Below are 19048 nucleotides of genomic sequence, written 5' to 3' on the forward strand. Positions count from 1 at the left end.
AGTCTTCCAATGGACTTTTTAGTGAAACCCAATAGATAGCTTTATTTTCTCTTTGTTTACTCAAATATTGAATGCTTATGTCTTATAAATTTAGTAGGAAAGTATTCTAATGACTTGCTTATGACACCCCATAGAATATATTATGTTTAGTACCTTGGACACTGTAGCTTATTCACTTAAATCTCTGATAAATTGTGTGTCTGGTATGCACAGTCTGGTTAGCACAGTTAGTAAGGTGTTGGGTTTGCACTATCAAATTAAGACTGTCATTGGTTCAAATCCCATGTTATCATGTTTTTATTTTACTAGTGTGGTTTGTGGCTCTATAATATGAATGCCTATGTCTTTTAACAACAATAGTCAAGTCTTTCAATGGACTTTTTAGTGAATTCCAATAGATAGCTTTATTTTATCTTTGTTTACTCAAATATTGAATGCTTATGTCTTATAAATTTAGTAGGAAAGTATTCTAATACTTTGCTTATGACACCCCATAGAATATATTATGTTTAGTACCTTGGACACTGTAGCTTATTCACTTAAATCTCTGATAAATTGTGTGTCTGGTATGCACGGTCTGGTTAGCACAGTTAATAAGGTGTTGGGTTTGCGCTATCAAATTAAGACTGTCATTGGTTCAAATCCCATGTTATCATGTTTTTATTTTACTATTGTGCTTTGTGGCTCTATAATATGAATGCCTATGTCTTTTAACAACAATAGTCAAGTCTTCCAATGGACTTTTTAGTGAAACCCAATAGATAGCTTTATTTTCTCTTTGTTTACTAAAATATTGAATGCTTATGTCTTATAAATTTAGTAGGAAAGTATTCTAATGACTTGCTTATGACACCCCATAGAATATATTATGTTTAGTACCTTGGACACTATAGCTTATTCACTTAAATCTCTGATAAATTGTGTGTCTGGTATGCACAGTCTGGTTAGCACAGTTAGTAAGGTGTTGGGTTTGCATTATCAAATTAAGACTGTCATTGGTTCAAATCCCATGTTATCATGTTTTTATTTTACTAGTGTGGTTTGTGGCTCTATAATATGAATGCCTATGTCTTTTAACAACAATAGTCAAGTCTTCCAATGGACTTTTTAGTGAAACCCAATAGATAGCTTTATTTTCTCTTTGTTTACTAAAATATTGAATGCTTATGTCTTGTAAATTTAGTAGGAAAGTATCCTAATGACTTGCTTATGACACCCCATAGAATATATTATGTTTAGTACCTTGGACACTGTAGCTTATTCACTTAAATCTCTGATAAATTGGGCATCTGGTATGCACAGTCTGGTTAGCACAGTTAGTAAGGTGTTGGCTTTGCACTATCAAATTAAGACTGTCATTGGTTCGAATACCATGTTTTCATTTTACTATTGTGCTTTGTGGCTCTATAATATGAATGCCTATGTCTTTTAACAACAATAGTCAAGTCTTCCAATGGACTTTTTAGTGAAACCCAATAGATAGCTTTATTTTCTCTTTGTTTACTAAAATATTGAATGCTTATGTCTTATAAATTTAGTAGGAAAGTATTCTAATGACTTGCTTATGACACCCCATAGAATATATTATGTATAGTACCTTGGACACTGTAGCTTATTCACTTAAATCTCTGATAAATTGTGTGTCTGGTATGCACAGTCTAGTTAGCACAGTTAGTAAGGTGTTTGGTTTGCACTATCAAATTAAGACTGCCATTGGCTCGAATCCCATGATATCATGTTTTTATTTTACTAGTGTGGTTTGTGGCTCTATAATATGAATGCCTATGTTTTTTTAACAACAATAGTCAAGTCTTCCAATGGACTTTTTAGTGAAACCCAATAGATAGCTTTATTTTCTCTTTGTTTACTCAAATATTGAATGCTTATGTCTTATAAATTTAGTAGGAAAGTATTCTAATGACTTGCTTATGACACCCTGTAGAATATATTATGTTTAGTACCTTGGACACTGTAGCTTATTCACTTAAATCTCTGATAAATTGTGTGTCTGGTATGCACAGTCTAGTTAGCACAGTTAGTAAGGTGTTTGGTTTGCACTATCATATTAAGACTGTCATTGGCTCGAATACCATGATATCATGTTTTTATTTTACTAGTGTGGTTTGTGGCTCTATAATATGAATGCCTATGTTTTTTAACAACAATAGTCAAGTCTTCCAATGGACTTTTTAGTGAAACCCAATAGATAGCTTTATTTTCTCTTTGTTTACTCAAATATTGAATGCTTATGTCTTATAAATTTAGTAGGAAAGTATTCTAATGACTTGCTTATGACACCCCATAGAATATATTATGTTTAGTACCTTGGACACTGTAGCTTATTCACTTAAATCTCTGATAAATTGTGTGTCTGGTATGCACAGTCTGGTTAGCACAGTTAGTAAGGTGTTGGGTTTGCACTGTCAAATTAAGACTGTCATTGGTTCAAATCCCATGTTATCATGTTTTTATTTTACTAGTGTGGTTTGTGGCTCTATAATATGAATGCCTATGTCTTTTAACAACAATAGTCAAGTCTTCCAATGGACTTTTTAGTGAAACCCAATAGATAGCTTTATTTTCTCTTTGTTTACTAAAATATTGAATGCTTATGTCTTGTAAATTTAGTAGGAAAGTATCCTAATGACTTGCTTATGACACCCCATAGAATATATTATGTTTAGTACCTTGGACACTGTAGCTTATTCACTTAAATCTCTGATAAATTGTGCATCTGGTATGCACAGTCTGGTTAGCACAGTTAGTAAGGTGTTGGCTTTGCACTATCAAATTAAGACTGTCATTGGTTCAAATCCCATGTTATCATGTTTTTATTTTACTATTGTGCTTTGTGGCTCTATAATATGAATGCCTATGTCGTTTAACAACAATAGTCAAGTCTTCCAATGGACTTTTTAGTGAAACCCAATAGATAGCTTTATTTTCTCTTTGTTTACTAAAATATTGAATGCTTATGTCTTATAAATTTAGTAGGAAAGTATTCTAATGACTTGCTTATGACACCCCATAGAATATATTATGTTTAGTACCTTGGACACTGTAGCTTATTCACTTAAATCTCTGATAAATTGTGTGTCTGGTATACACAGTCTGGTTAGCACAGTTAGTAAGGTGTTGGGTTTGCATTATCAAATTAAGACTGTCATTGGTTCAAATCCCATGTTATCATGTTTTTATTTTACTAGTGTGGTTTGTGGCTCTATAATATGAATGCCTATGTCTTTTAACAACAATAGTCAAGTCTTCCAATGGACTTTTTAGTGAAACCCAATAGATAGCTTTATTTTCTCTTTGTTTACTAAAATATTGTATGCTTATGTCTTGTAAATTTAGTTGGAAAGTATCCTAATGACTTGCTTATGACACCCCATAGAATATATTATGTTTAGTACCTTGGACACTGTAGCTTATTCACTTAAATCTCTGATAAATTGTGCATCTGGTATGCACAGTCTGGTTAGCACAGTTAGTAAGGTGTTGGCTTTGCACTATCAAATTAAGACTGTCATTGGTTCGAATACCATGTTTTCATTTTACTATTGTGCTTTGTGGCTCTATAATATGAATGCCTATGTCTTTTAACAACAATAGTCAAGTCTTCCAATGGACTTTTTAGTGAAACCCAATAGATAGCTTTATTTTCTCTTTGTTTACTAAAATATTGAATGCTTATGTCTTATAAATTTAGTAGGAAAGTATTCTAATGACTTGCTTATGACACCCCATAGAATATATTATGTATAGTACCTTGGACACTGTAGCTTATTCACTTAAATCTCTGATAAATTGTGTGTCTGGTATGCACAGTCTAGTTAGCACAGTTAGTAAGGTGTTTGGTTTGCACTATCAAATTAAGACTGTCATTGGCTCGAATCCCATGATATCATGTTTTTATTTTACTAGTGTGGTTTGTGGCTCTATAATATGAATGCCTATGTTTTTTAACAACAATAGTCAAGTCTTCCAATGGACTTTTTAGTGAAACCCAATAGATAGCTTTATTTTCTCTTTGTTTACTCAAATATTGAATGCTTATGTCTTATAAATTTAGTAGGAAAGTATTCTAATGACTTGCTTATGACACCCCGTAGAATATATTATGTTTAGTACATTGGACACTGTAGCTTATTCACTTAAATCTCTGATAAATTGTGTGTCTGGTATGCACAGTCCAGTTAGCACAGTTAGTAAGGTGTTTGGTTTGCACTATCAAATTAAGACTGTCATTGGCTCGAATCCCATGATATCATGTTTTTATTTTACTAGTGTGGTTTGTGGCTCTATAATATGAATGCCTATGTTTTTTAACAACAATAGTCAAGTCTTCCAATGGACTTTTTAGTGAAACCCAATAGATAGCTTTATTTTCTCTTTGTTTACTCAAATATTGAATGCTTATGTCTTATAAATTTAGTAGGAAAGTATTCTAATGACTTGCTTATGACACCCCATAGAATATATTATGTTTAGTACCTTGGACACTGTAGCTTATTCACTTAAATCTCTGATAAATTGTGTGTCTGGTATGCACTGTCTGGTTAGCACAGTTAGTAAGGTGTTGGGTTTGCACTATCAAATTAAGACTGTCATTGGTTCAAATCCCATGTTATCATGTTTTTATTTTACTAGTGTGGTTTGTGGCTCTATAATATGAATGTCTATGTCTTTTAACAACAATAGTCAAGTCTTTCAATGGACTTTTTAGTGAAATCCAATAGATAGCTTTATTTTATCTTTGTTTACTCAAATATTGAATACTTATGTCTTATAAATTTAGTAGGAAAGTATTCTAATGACTTGCTTATGACACCCCATAGAATATATTATGTTTAGTACCTTGGACACTGTAGCTTATTCACTTAAATCTCTGATAAATTGTGTGTCTGGTATGCACAGTCTGGTTAGCACAGTTAGTAAGGTGTTGGGTTTGCACTATCAAATTAAGACTGTCATTGGCTCGAATCCCATGTTATCATGTTTTTATTTTACTAGTGTGGTTTGTGGCTCTATAATATGAATGCCTATGTTTTTTAACAACAATAGTCAAGTCTTCCAATGGACTTTTTAGTGAAACCCAATAGATAGCTTTATTTTCTCTTTGTTTACTCAAATATTGAATGCTTATGTCTTATAAATTTAGTAGGAAAGTATTCTAATGACTTGCTTATGACACCCCATAGAATATATTATGTTTAGTACCTTGGACACTGTAGCTTATTCACTTAAATCTCTGATAAATTGTGTGTCTGGTATGCACAGTCTGGTTAGCACAGTTAGTAAGGTGTTGGGTTTGCACTATCAAATTAAGACTGTCATTGGTTCAAATCCCATGTTATCATGTTTTTATTTTACTAGTGTGGTTTGTGGCTCTATAATATGAATGCCTATGTCTTTTAACAACAATAGTCAAGTCTTTCAATGGACTTTTTAGTGAATTCCAATAGATAGCTTTATTTTATCTTTGTTTACTCAAATATTGAATGCTTATGTCTTATAAATTTAGTAGGAAAGTATTCTAATACTTTGCTTATGACACCCCATAGAATATATTATGTTTAGTACCTTGGACACTGTAGCTTATTCACTTAAATCTCTGATAAATTGTGTGTCTGGTATGCACAGTCTGGTTAGCACAGTTAATAAGGTGTTGGGTTTGCACTATCAAATTAAGACTGTCATTGGTTCAAATCCCATGTTATCATGTTTTTATTTTACTATTGTGCTTTGTGGCTCTATAATATGAATGCCTATGTCTTTTAACAACAATAGTCAAGTCTTCCAATGGACTTTTTAGTGAAACCCAATAGATAGCTTTATTTTCTCTTTGTTTACTAAAATATTGAATGCTTATGTCTTATAAATTTAGTAGGAAAGTATTCTAATGACTTGCTTATGACACCCCATAGAATATATTATGTTTAGTACCTTGGACACTATAGCTTATTCACTTAAATCTCTGATAAATTGTGTGTCTGGTATGCACAGTCTGGTTAGCACAGTTAGTAAGGTGTTGGGTTTGCATTATCAAATTAAGACTGTCATTGGTTCAAATCCCATGTTATCATGTTTTTATTTTACTAGTGTGGTTTGTGGCTCTATAATATGAATGCCTATGTCTTTTAACAACAATAGTCAAGTCTTCCAATGGACTTTTTAGTGAAACCCAATAGATAGCTTTATTTTCTCTTTGTTTACTAAAATATTGAATGCTTATGTCTTGTAAATTTAGTAGGAAAGTATCCTATTGACTTGCTTATGACACCCCATAGAATATATTATGTTTAGTACCTTGACACTGTAGCTTATTCACTTAAATCTCTGATAAATTGGGCATCTGGTATGCACAGTCTGGTTAGCACAGTTAGTAAGGTGTTGGCTTTGCACTATCAAATTAAGACTGTCATTGGTTCGAATCCCATGTTTTCATTTTACTATTGTGCTTTGTGGCTCTATAATATGAATGCCTATGTCTTTTAACAACAATAGTCAAGTCTTCCAATGGACTTTTTAGTGAAACCCAATAGATAGCTTTATTTTCTCTTTGTTTACTCAAATATTGAATGCTTATGTCTTATAAATTTAGTAGGAAAGTATTCTAATGACTTGCTTATGACACCCCATAGAATATATTATGTTTAGTACCTTGGACACTGTAGCTTATTCACTTAAATCTCTGATAAATTGTGTGTCTGGTATGCACAGTCTGGTTAGCACAGTTAGTAAGGTGTTGGGTTTGCACTGTCAAATTAAGACTGTCATTGGTTCAAATCCCATGTTATCATGTTTTTATTTTACTAGTGTGGTTTGTGGCTCTATAATATGAATGCCTATGTCTTTTAACAACAATAGTCAAGTCTTCCAATGGACTTTTTAGTAAAACCCAATAGATAGCTTTATTTTCTCTTTGTTTACTAAAATATTGAATGCTTATGTCTTGTAAATTTAGTAGGAAAGTATCCTAATGACTTGCTTATGACACCCCATAGAATATATTATGTTTAGTACCTTGGACACTGTAGCTTATTCACTTAAATCTCTGATAAATTGTGCATCTGGTATGCACAGTCTGGTTAGCACAGTTAGTAAGGTGTTGGCTTTGCACTATCAAATTAAGACTGTCATTGGTTCGAATCCCATGTTACCATGTTTTCATTTTACTATTGTGCTTTGTGGCTCTATAATATGAATGCCTATGTCTTTTAACAACAATAGTCAAGTCTTCCAATTGACTTTTTAGTGAAACCCAATAGATAGCTTTATTTTCTCTTTGTTTACTAAAATATTGAATGCTTATGTCTTATAAATTTAGTAGAAAGGTATTCTTATGACTTGCTTATGACACCCCATAGAATATATTATGTTTAGTACCTTGGACACTGTAGCTTATTCACTTAAATCTCTGATAAATTGTGTGTTTGGTATGCACAGTCTGGTTAGCACAGTTAGTAAGGTGTTGGGTTTGCACTATCAAATTAAGACTGCCATTGGCTCGAATCCCATGTTATCATGTTTTTTTTTTACTAGTGTGGTTTGTGGCTCTATAATATGAATGCCTGTGTTTTTTAACAACAATAGTCAAGTCTTCCAATGGACTTTTTAGTGAAACCCAATAGATAGCTTTATTTTCTCTTTGTTTACTCAAATATTGAATGCTTATGTCTTATAAATTTAGTAGGAAAGTATTTTAATGACTTGCTTATGACACCCCATAGAATATATTATGTTTAGTACCTTGGACACTGTAGCTTATTCACTTAAATCTCTGATAAATTGTGTATCTGGTATGCACAGTCTGGTTAGCACAGTTAGTAAGGTGTTGGCTTTTCACTATCAAATTAAGACTGTCATTGGTTCGAATACCATGTTATCATGTTTTTATTGTGCTTTGTGGCTCTATAATATCAATGCCTATGTCTTTTAACAACAATAGTCAAGTCTTCCAATGGACTTTTTAGTGAAACCCAATAGATAGCTTTATTTTCTCTTTGTTTACTAAAATATTGAATGCTTATGTCTTATAAATTTAGTAGGAAAGTATTCTAATGACTTGCTTATGACACCCCATAGAATATATTATGTTTAGTACCTTGGACACTGTAGCTTATTCACTTAAATCTCTGATAAATTGTGTGTCTGGTATGCACAGTCTGGTTAGCACAGTTAGTAAGGTGTTGGGTTTGCACTATCAAATTAAGACTGTCATTGGTTCAAATCCCATGTTATCATTTTTTTATTTTACTAGTGTGGTTTTTGGCTCTATAATATGAATGCCTATGTCTTTTAACAACAATAGTCAAGTCTTTCAATGGACTTTTTAGTGAAATCCAATAGATAGCTCTATTTTATCTTTGTTTACTCAAATATTGAATGCTTATGTCTTATAAATTTAGTAGGAAAGTATTCTAATGACTTGCTTATGACACCCCATAGAATATATTATGTTTAGTACCTTGGAAACTGTAGCTTATTCACTTAAATCTCTGATAAATTGTGTGTCTGGTATGCACAGTCTGGTTAGCACAGTTAGTAAGGTGTTGGGTTTGCACTATCAAATTAAGACTGTCATTGGTTCAAATCCCATGTTATCATTTTTTTATTTTACTAGTGTGGTTTTTGGCTCTATAATATGAATGCCTATGTCTTTTAACAACAATAGTCAAGTCTTTCAATGGACTTTTTAGTGAAATCCAATAGATAGCTCTATTTTATCTTTGTTTACTCAAATATTGAATGCTTATGTCTTATAAATTTAGTAGGAAAGTATTCTAATAACTTGCTTATGACACCCCATAGAATATATTATGTTTAGTACCGTGGACACTGTAGCTTATTCACTTAAATCTCTGATAAATCGTGTGTCTGGTATGCACAGTCTGTTTAGCACAGTTAGTAAGGTGTTGGGTTTGCACTATCAAATTAAGACTGTCATTGGTTCGAATCCCATATTATCATGTTTTTATTGTGCTTTGTGGCTCTATAATATGAATGCCTATGTCTTTTAACAACAATAGTCATGTCTTCCAATGGACTTTTTAGTGAAACCCAATAGATAGCTTTATTTTCTCTTTGTTTACTCAAATATTGAATGCTTATGTCTTATAAATTTAGTAGGAAAGTATTGTAATGACTTGCTTATGACACCCCATAGAATATATTATGTTTAGTACCTTGGACACTGTAGCTTATTCACTTAAATCTCTGATAAATTGTGTGTCTGGTATGCACAGTCTGGTTAGCACAGTTAGTAAGGTGTTGGGTTTGCACTATCAAATTAAGACTGTCATTGGTTCAAATCCCATGTTATCATGTTTTTATTTTACTAGTGTGGATTGTGGCTCTATAATATGAATGCCTATGTCTTTTAACAACAATAGTCATGTCTTCCAATGGACTTTTTAGTGAAACCCAATAGATAGCTTTATTTTCTCTTTGTTTACTCAAATATTGAATGCTTATGTCTTATAAATTTAGTAGGAAAGTATTCTAATGACTTGCTTATGACACCCCATAGAATATATTATGTTTAGTACCTTGGACACTGTAGCTTATTCACTTAAATCTCTGATAAATTGTGTATCTGGTATGCACAGTCTGGTTAGCACAGTTAGTAAGGTATTGGGTTTGCACTATCAAATTAAGACTGTCTTTGGTTCGAATCCCATGTTATCATGTTTTTATTTTACTATTGTGCTTTGTGGCTCTATAATATGAATGCCTATGTCTTTTAACAACAATAGTCAAGTCTTCCAATGGACTTTTTAGTGAAACCCTATAGATAGCTTTATTTTCTCTTTGTTTACTAAAATATTGAATGCTTATGTCTTATAAATTTAGTAGGAAAGTATTCTAATGACTTGCTTATGACACCCCATAGAATATATTATGTTTAGTACCTTGGACACTGTAGCTTATTCACTTAAATCTCTGATAAATTGTGTGTCTGGTATGCACAGTCTAGTTAGCACAGTTAGTAAGGTGTTTGGTTTGCACTATCAAATTAAGACTGTCATTGGTTCGAATCCCATGTTATCATGTTTTTATTTTACTATTGTGCTTTGTGGCTCTATAATATGAATGCCTATGTCTTTTAACAACAATAGTCAAGTCTTCCAATGGACTTTTTAGTAAAACCCAATAGATAGCTTTATTTTCTCTTTGTTTACTAAAATATTGAATGCTTATGTCTTGTAAATTTAGTAGGAAAGTATCCTAATGACTTGCTTATGACACCCCATAGAATATATTATGTTTAGTACCTTGGACACTGTAGCTTATTCACTTAAATCTCTGATAAATTGTGCATCTGGTATGCACAGTCTGGTTAGCACAGTTAGTAAGGTGTTGGCTTTGCACTATCAAATTAAGACTGTCATTGGTTCGAATCCCATGTTACCATGTTTTCATTTTACTATTGTGCTTTGTGGCTCTATAATATGAATGCCTATGTCTTTTAACAACAATAGTCAAGTCTTCCAATTGACTTTTTAGTGAAACCCAATAGATAGCTTTATTTTCTCTTTGTTTACTAAAATATTGAATGCTTATGTCTTATAAATTTAGTAGAAAGGTATTCTTATGACTTGCTTATGACACCCCATAGAATATATTATGTTTAGTACCTTGGACACTGTAGCTTATTCACTTAAATCTCTGATAAATTGTGTGTTTGGTATGCACAGTCTGGTTAGCACAGTTAGTAAGGTGTTGGGTTTGCACTATCAAATTAAGACTGCCATTGGCTCGAATCCCATGTTATCATGTTTTTTTTACTAGTGTGGTTTGTGGCTCTATAATATGAATGCCTATGTCTTTTAACAACAATAGTCAAGTCTTTCAATGGACTTTTTAGTGAAATCCAATAGATAGCTCTATTTTATCTTTGTTTACTCAAATATTGAATGCTTATGTCTTATAAATTTAGTAGGAAAGTATTCTAATGACTTGCTTATGACACCCCATAGAATATATTATGTTTAGTACCTTGGACACTGTAGCTTATTCACTTAAATCTCTGATAAATTGTGTGTCTGGTATGCACAGTCTGGTTAGCACAGTTAGTAAGGTGTTGGGTTTGCACTATCAAATTAAGACTGTCATTGGTTCAAATCCCATGTTATCATTTTTTTATTTTACTAGTGTGGTTTTTGGCTCTATAATATGAATGCCTATGTCTTTTAACAACAATAGTCAAGTCTTTCAATGGACTTTTTAGTGAAATCCAATAGATAGCTCTATTTTATCTTTGTTTACTCAAATATTGAATGCTTATGTCTTATAAATTTAGTAGGAAAGTATTCTAATAACTTGCTTATGACACCCCATAGAATATATTATGTTTAGTACCGTGGACACTGTAGCTTATTCACTTAAATCTCTGATAAATTGTGTGTCTGGTATGCACAGTCTGTTTAGCACAGTTAGTAAGGTGTTGGGTTTGCACTATCAAATTAAGACTGTCATTGGTTCGAATCCCATATTATCATGTTTTTATTGTGCTTTGTGGCTCTATAATATGAATGCCTATGTCTTTTAACAACAATAGTCATGTCTTCCAATGGACTTTTTAGTGAAACCCAATAGATAGCTTTATTTTCTCTTTGTTTACTCAAATATTGAATGCTTATGTCTTATAAATTTAGTAGGAAAGTATTGTAATGACTTGCTTATGACACCCCATAGAATATATTATGTTTAGTACCTTGGACACTGTAGCTTATTCACTTAAATCTCTGATAAATTGTGTGTCTGGTATGCACAGTCTGGTTAGCACAGTTAGTAAGGTGTTGGGTTTGCACTATCAAATTAAGACTGTCATTGGTTCAAATCCCATGTTATCATGTTTTTATTTTACTAGTGTGGATTGTGGCTCTATAATATGAATGCCTATGTCTTTTAACAACAATAGTCATGTCTTCCAATGGACTTTTTAGTGAAACCCAATAGATAGCTTTATTTTCTCTTTGTTTACTCAAATATTGAATGCTTATGTCTTATAAATTTAGTAGGAAAGTATTCTAATGACTTGCTTATGACACCCCATAGAATATATTATGTTTAGTACCTTGGACACTGCAGCTTATTCACTTAAATCTCTGATAAATTGTGTATCTGGTATGCACAGTCTGGTTAGCACAGTTAGTAAGGTATTGGGTTTGCACTATCAAATTAAGACTGTCTTTGGTTCGAATCCCATGTTATCATGTTTTTATTTTACTATTGTGCTTTGTGGCTCTATAATATGAATGCCTATGTCTTTTAACAACAATAGTCAAGTCTTCCAATGGACTTTTTAGTGAAACCCTATAGATAGCTTTATTTTCTCTTTGTTTACTAAAATATTGAATGCTTATGTCTTATAAATTTAGTAGGAAAGTATTCTAATGACTTGCTTATGACACCCCATAGAATATATTATGTTTAGTACCTTGGACACTGTAGCTTATTCACTTAAATCTCTGATAAATTGTGTGTCTGGTATGCACAGTCTAGTTAGCACAGTTAGTAAGGTGTTTGGTTTGCACTATCAAATTAAGACTGTCATTGGTTCGAATCCCATGTTATCATGTTTTTATTTTACTATTGTGCTTTGTGGCTCTATAATATGAATGCCTATGTCTTTTAACAACAATAGTCAAGTCTTCCAATGGACTTTTTAGTGAAACCCAATAGATAGCTTTATTTTCTCTTTGTTTACTCAAATATTGAATGCTTATGTCTTATACATTTAGTAGGAAAGTATTCTAATGACTTGCTTATGACACCCCATAGAATATATTATGTTTAGTACCTTGGACACTGTAGCTTATTCACTTAAATCTCTGATAAATTGTGTATCTGGTATGCACAGTCTGGTTAGCACAGTTAGTAAGGTATTGGGTTTGCACTATCAAATTAAGACTGTCATTGGTTCGAATCCCATGTTATCATGTTTTTATTTTACTATTGTGCTTTGTGGCTCTATAATATGAATGCCTATGTCTTTTAACAACAATAGTCAAGTCTTCCAATGGACTTTTTAGTGAAACCCAATAGATAGCTTTATTTTCTCTTTGTTTACTCAAATATTGAATGCTTATGTCTTATACATTTAGTAGGAAAGTATTCTAATGACTTGCTTATGACACCCCATAGAATATATTATGTTTAATACCTTGGACACTGTAGCTTATTCACTTAAATCTCTGATAAATTGTGTATCTGGTATGCACAGTCTGGTTAGCAAAGTTAGTTAAGGTATTGGGTTTGTACTATCAAATTAAGACTGTCATTGGTTCGAATCCCATGTTTTTATTTTACTATTGTGCTTTGTGGCTCTATAATATGAATGCCCATGTCTTTTAACAACAATAGTCAAGTCTTCCAATGGACTTTTTAGTGAAACCCAATAGATAGCTTTATTTTCTCTTTGTTTACTAAAATATTGAATGCTTATCTCTTATAAATTTAGTAGGAAAGTATTCTAATGACTTGCTTATGACACCCCATAGAATATATTGTGTTTAGTACCTTGGACACTGTAGCTTATTCACTTAAATCTCTGATAAATTGTGTGTCTGGTATGCACAGTCTGGTTAGCACAGTTAGTAAGGTGTTGGGTTTGCACTATCAAATTAAGACTGTCATTGGTTCAAATCCCATGTTATCATGTTTTTATTTTACTAGTGTAGTTTGTGGCTCTATAATATGAATGCCTATGTCTTTTAACAACAATAGTCAAGTCTTCCAATGGACTTTTTAGTGAAACCCAATTGATAGCTTTATTTTCTCTTTGTTTACTAAAATATTGAATGCTTATGTCTTGTAAATTTAGTAGGAAAGTATTCTAATGACTTGCTTATGACACCCCATAGAATATATTATGTTTAGTACCTTGGACACTGTAGCTTATTCACTTAAATCTCTGATAAATTGTGTGTCTTGTATGCACAGTCTAGTTAGCACAGTTAGTAAGGTGTTTGGTTTGCACTATCAAATTAAGACTGTCATTGGCTCGAATCCCATGTTATCATGTTTTTATTTTACTAGTGTGGTTTGTGGCTCTATAATATGAATGCCTATGTTTTTTAACAACAATAGTCAAGTCTTCCAATGGACTTTTTAGTGAAACCCAATAGATAGCTTTATTTTCTCTTTGTTTACTCAAATATTGAATGCTTATGTCTTATAAATTTAGTAGGAAAGTATTCTAATGACTTGCTTATGACACCCCATAGAATATATTATGTTTAGTACCTTGGACACTGTAGCTTATTCACTTAAATCTCTGATAAATTGTGTGTCTGGTATGCACAGTCTAGTTAGCACAGTTAGTAAGGTGTTTGGTTTGCACTATCAAATTAAGACTGTCATTGGCTCGAATCCCATGTTATCATGTTTTTATTTTACTAGTGTGGTTTGTGGCTCTATAATATGAATGCCTATGTTTTTAACAACAATAGTCAAGTCTTCCAATGGACTTTTTAGTGAAACCCAATAGATAGCTTTATTTTCTCTTTGTTTACTCAAATATTGAATGCTTATGTCTTATAAATTTAGTAGGAAAGTATTCTAATGACTTGCTTATGACACCCCATAGAATATATTATGGTTAGTACCTTGGACACTGTAGCTTATTCACTTAAATCTCTGATAAATTGTTTGTCTGGTATGCACAGTCTGGTTAGCACAGTTAGTAAGGTGTTGGGTTTGCACTATCAAATTAAGACTGTCATTGGTTCAAATCCCATGTTATCATGTTTTTATTTTACTAGTGTGGTTTGTGGCTCTATAATATGAATGCCTATGTCTTTTAACAACAATAGTCAAGTCTTTCAATGGACTTTTTAGTGAATTCCAATAGATAGCTTTATTTTATCTTTGTTTACTCAAATATTGAATGCTTATGTCTTATAAATTTAGTAGGAAAGTATTCTAATGACTTGCTTATGACACCCCATAGAATATATTATGTTTAGTACCTTGGACACTGTAGCTTATTCACTTAAATCTCTGATAAATTGTGTGTCTGGTATGCACAGTCTGGTTAGCACAGTTAGTAAGGTGTTGGGTTTGCACTATCAAATTAAGACTGTCATTGGTTCAAATCCCATGTTATCATGTTTTTATTTTACTATTGTGCTTTATGGCTCTATAATATGAATGCCTATGTCTTTTAACAACAATAGTCAAGTCTTCCAATGGACTTTTTAGTGAAACCCAATAGATAGCTTTATTTTCTCTTTGTTTACTAAAATATTGAATGCTTATGTCTTATAAATTTAGTAGGAAAGTATTCTAATGACTTGCTTATGACACCCCATAGAATATATTATGTTTAGTACCTTGGACACTGTAGCTTATTCACTTAAATCTCTGATAAATTGTGTGTCTGGTATGCACAGTCTGGTTAGCACAGTTAGTAAGGTGTTGGGTTTGCACTATCAAATTAAGACTGTCATTGGTTCAAATCCCATGTTATCATGTTTTTATTTTACTAGTGTGGTTTGTGGCTCTATAATATGAATGCCTATGTCTTTTAACAACAATAGTCAAGTCTTCCAATGGACTTTTTAGTGAAACCCAATAGATAGCTTTATTTTCTCTTTGTTTACTAAAATATTGAATGCTTATGTCTTGTAAATTTAGTAGGAAAGTATCCAAATGACTTGCTTATGACACCCCATAGAATATATGTTTAGTACCTTGGACACTGTAGCTTATTCACTTAAATCTCTGATAAATTGTGCATCTGGTATGCACAGTCTGGTTAGCACAGTTAGTAAGGTGTTGGCTTTGCACTATCAAATTAAGACTGTCATTGGTTCGAATACCATGTTTTCATTTTACTATTGTGCTTTGTGGCTCTATAATATGAATGCCTATGTCTTTTAACAACAATAGTCAAGTCTTCCAATGGACTTTTTAGTGAAACCCAATAGATAGCTTTATTTTCTCTTTGTTTACTCAAATATTGAATGCTTATGTCTTGTAAATTTAGTAGGAAAGTATCCTAATGACTTGCTTATGACACCCCATAGAATATATGTTTAGTACCTTGGACACTGTAGCTTATTCACTTAAATCTCTGATAAATTGTGTGTCTGGTATGCACAGTCTGGTTAGCACAGTTAGTAAGGTGTTGGCTTTGCACTATCAAATTAAGACTGTCATTGGTTCGAATACCATGTTTTCATTTTACTATTGTGCTTTGTGGCTCTATAATATGAATGCCTATGTCTTTTAACAACAATAGTCATGTCTTCCAATGGACTTTTTAGTGAAACCCAGTAGATAGCTTTATTTTCTCTTTGTTTACTCAAATATTGAATGCTTATGTCTTATAAATTTAGTAGGAAAGTATTGTAATGACTTGCTTATGACACCCCATAGAATATATTATGTTTAGTACCTTGGACACTGTAGCTTATTCACTTAAATCTCTGATAAATTGTGTGTCTGGTATGCACAGTCTGGTTAGCACAGTTAGTAAGGTGTTGGGTTTGCACTATCAAATTAAGACTGTCATTGGTTCAAATCCCATGTTATCATGTTTTTATTTTACTAGTGTGGATTGTGGCTCTATAATATGAATGCCTATGTCTTTTAACAACAATAGTCATGTCTTCCAATGGACTTTTTAGTGAAACCCAATAGATAGCTTTATTTTCTCTTTGTTTACTCAAATATTGAATGCTTATGTCTTATAAATTTAGTAGGAAAGTATTCTAATGACTTGCTTATGACACCCCATAGAATATATTATGTTTAGTACCTTGGACACTGTAGCTTATTCACTTAAATCTCTGATAAATTGTGTGTCTGGTATGCACAGTCTGGTTAGCACAGTTAGTAAGGTGTTGGGTTTGCATTATCAAATTAAGACTGTCATTGGTTCAAATCCCATGTTATCATGTTTTTATTTTACTAGTGTGGTTTGTGGCTCTATAATATGAATGCCTATGTCTTTTAACAACAATAGTCAAGTCTTCCAATGGACTTTTTAGTGAAACCCAATAGATAGCTTTATTTTCTCTTTGTTTACTAAAATATTGAATGCTTATGTCTTGTAAATTTAGTAGGAAAGTATCCTAATGACTTGCTTATGACACCCCATAGAATATATTATGTTTAGTACCTTGGACACTGTAGCTTATTCACTTAAATCTCTGATAAATTGTGCATCTGGTATGCACAGTCTGGTTAGCACAGTTAGTAAGGTGTTGGCTTTGCACTATCAAATTAAGACTGTCATTGGTTCGAATACCATGTTTTCATTTTTCTATTGTGCTTTGTGGCTCTATAATATGAATGCCTATGTCTTTTAACAACAATAGTCAAGTCTTCCAATGGACTTTTTAGTCAAACCCAATAGATAGCTTTATTTTCTCTTTGTTTACTAAAATATTGAATGCTTATGTCTTATAAATTTAGTAGGAAAGTATTCTAATGACTTGCTTATGACACCCCATAGAATATATTATGTATAGTACCTTGGACACTGTAGCTTATTCACTTAAATCTCTGATAAATTGTGTGTCTGGTATGCACAGTCTAGTTAGCACAGTTAGTAAGGTGTTTGGTTTGCACTATCAAATTAAGACTGTCATTGGCTCGAATCCCATGTTATCATGTTTTTATTTTACTAGTGTGGTTTGTGGCTCTATAATATGAATGCCTATGTTTTTTAACAACAATAGTCAAGTCTTCCAATGGACTTTTTAGTGAAACCCAATAGATAGCTTTATTTTCTCTTTGTTTACTCAAATATTGAATGCTTATGTCTTATAAATTTAGTAGGAAAGTATTCTAATGACTTGCTTATGACACCCCATAGAATATATTATGTTTAGTACCTTGGACACTGTAGCTTATTCACTTAAATCTCTGATAAATTGTGTGTCTGGTATGCACAGTCTAGTTAGCACAGTTAGTAAGGTGTTTGGTTTGCACTATCAAATTAAGACTGTCATTGGCTCGAATCCCATGTTATCATGTTTTTATTTTACTAGTGTGGTTTGTGGCTCTATAATATGAATGCCTATGTTTTTTAACAACAATAGTCAAGTCTTCCAATGGACTTTTTAGTGAAACCCAATAGATAGCTTTATTTTCTCTTTGTTTACTCAAATATTGAATGCTTATGTCTTATAAATTTAGTAGGAAAGTATTCTAATGACTTGCTTATGACACCCCATAGAATATATTATGTTTAGTACCTTGGACACTGTAGCTTATTCACTTAAATCTCTGATAAATTGTGTGTCTGGTATGCACAGTCTGGTTAGCACAGTTAGTAAGGTGTTGGGTTTGCACTATCAAATTAAGACTGTCATTGGTTCAAATCCCATGTTATCATGTTTTTATTTTACTAGTGTGGTTTGTGGCTCTATAATATGAATGCCTATGTCTTTTAACAACAATAGTCAAGTCTTCCAATGGACTTTTTAGTGAAACCCAATAGATAGCTTTATTTTCTCTTTGTTTACTAAAATATTGAATGCTTATGTCTTATAAATTTAGTAGGAAAGTATTCTAATGACTTGCTTATGACACCCCATAGAATATATTATGTTTAGTACCTTGGACACTGTAGCTTATTCACTTAAATCTCTGATAAATTGTGCATCTGGTATGCACAGTCTGGTTAGCACAGTTAGTAAGGTGTTGGCTTTGCACTATCAAATTAAGACTGTCATTGGTTTGAATACCATGTTTTCATTTTACTATTGTGCTTTGTGGCTCTATAATATGAATGCCTATGTCTTTTAACAACAATAGTCAAGTCTTCCAATGGACTTTTTAGTGAAACCCAATAGATAGCTTTATTTTCTCTTTGTTTACTAAAATATTGAATGCTTATGTCTTATAAATTTAGTAGGAAAGTATTCTAATGACTTGCTTATGACACTCCATAGAATATATTATGTATAGTACCTTGGACACTGTAGCTTATTCACTTAAATCTCTGATAAATTGTGTGTCTGGTATGCACAGTCTAGTTAGCACAGTTAGTAAGGTGTTTGGTTTGCACTATCAAATTAAGACTGTC

This window comes from Pseudophryne corroboree, chromosome 4 (genome assembly GCF_028390025.1).
Source record: "Pseudophryne corroboree isolate aPseCor3 chromosome 4, aPseCor3.hap2, whole genome shotgun sequence".
In the NCBI taxonomy this organism is placed as follows: domain Eukaryota; kingdom Metazoa; phylum Chordata; class Amphibia; order Anura; family Myobatrachidae; genus Pseudophryne; species Pseudophryne corroboree.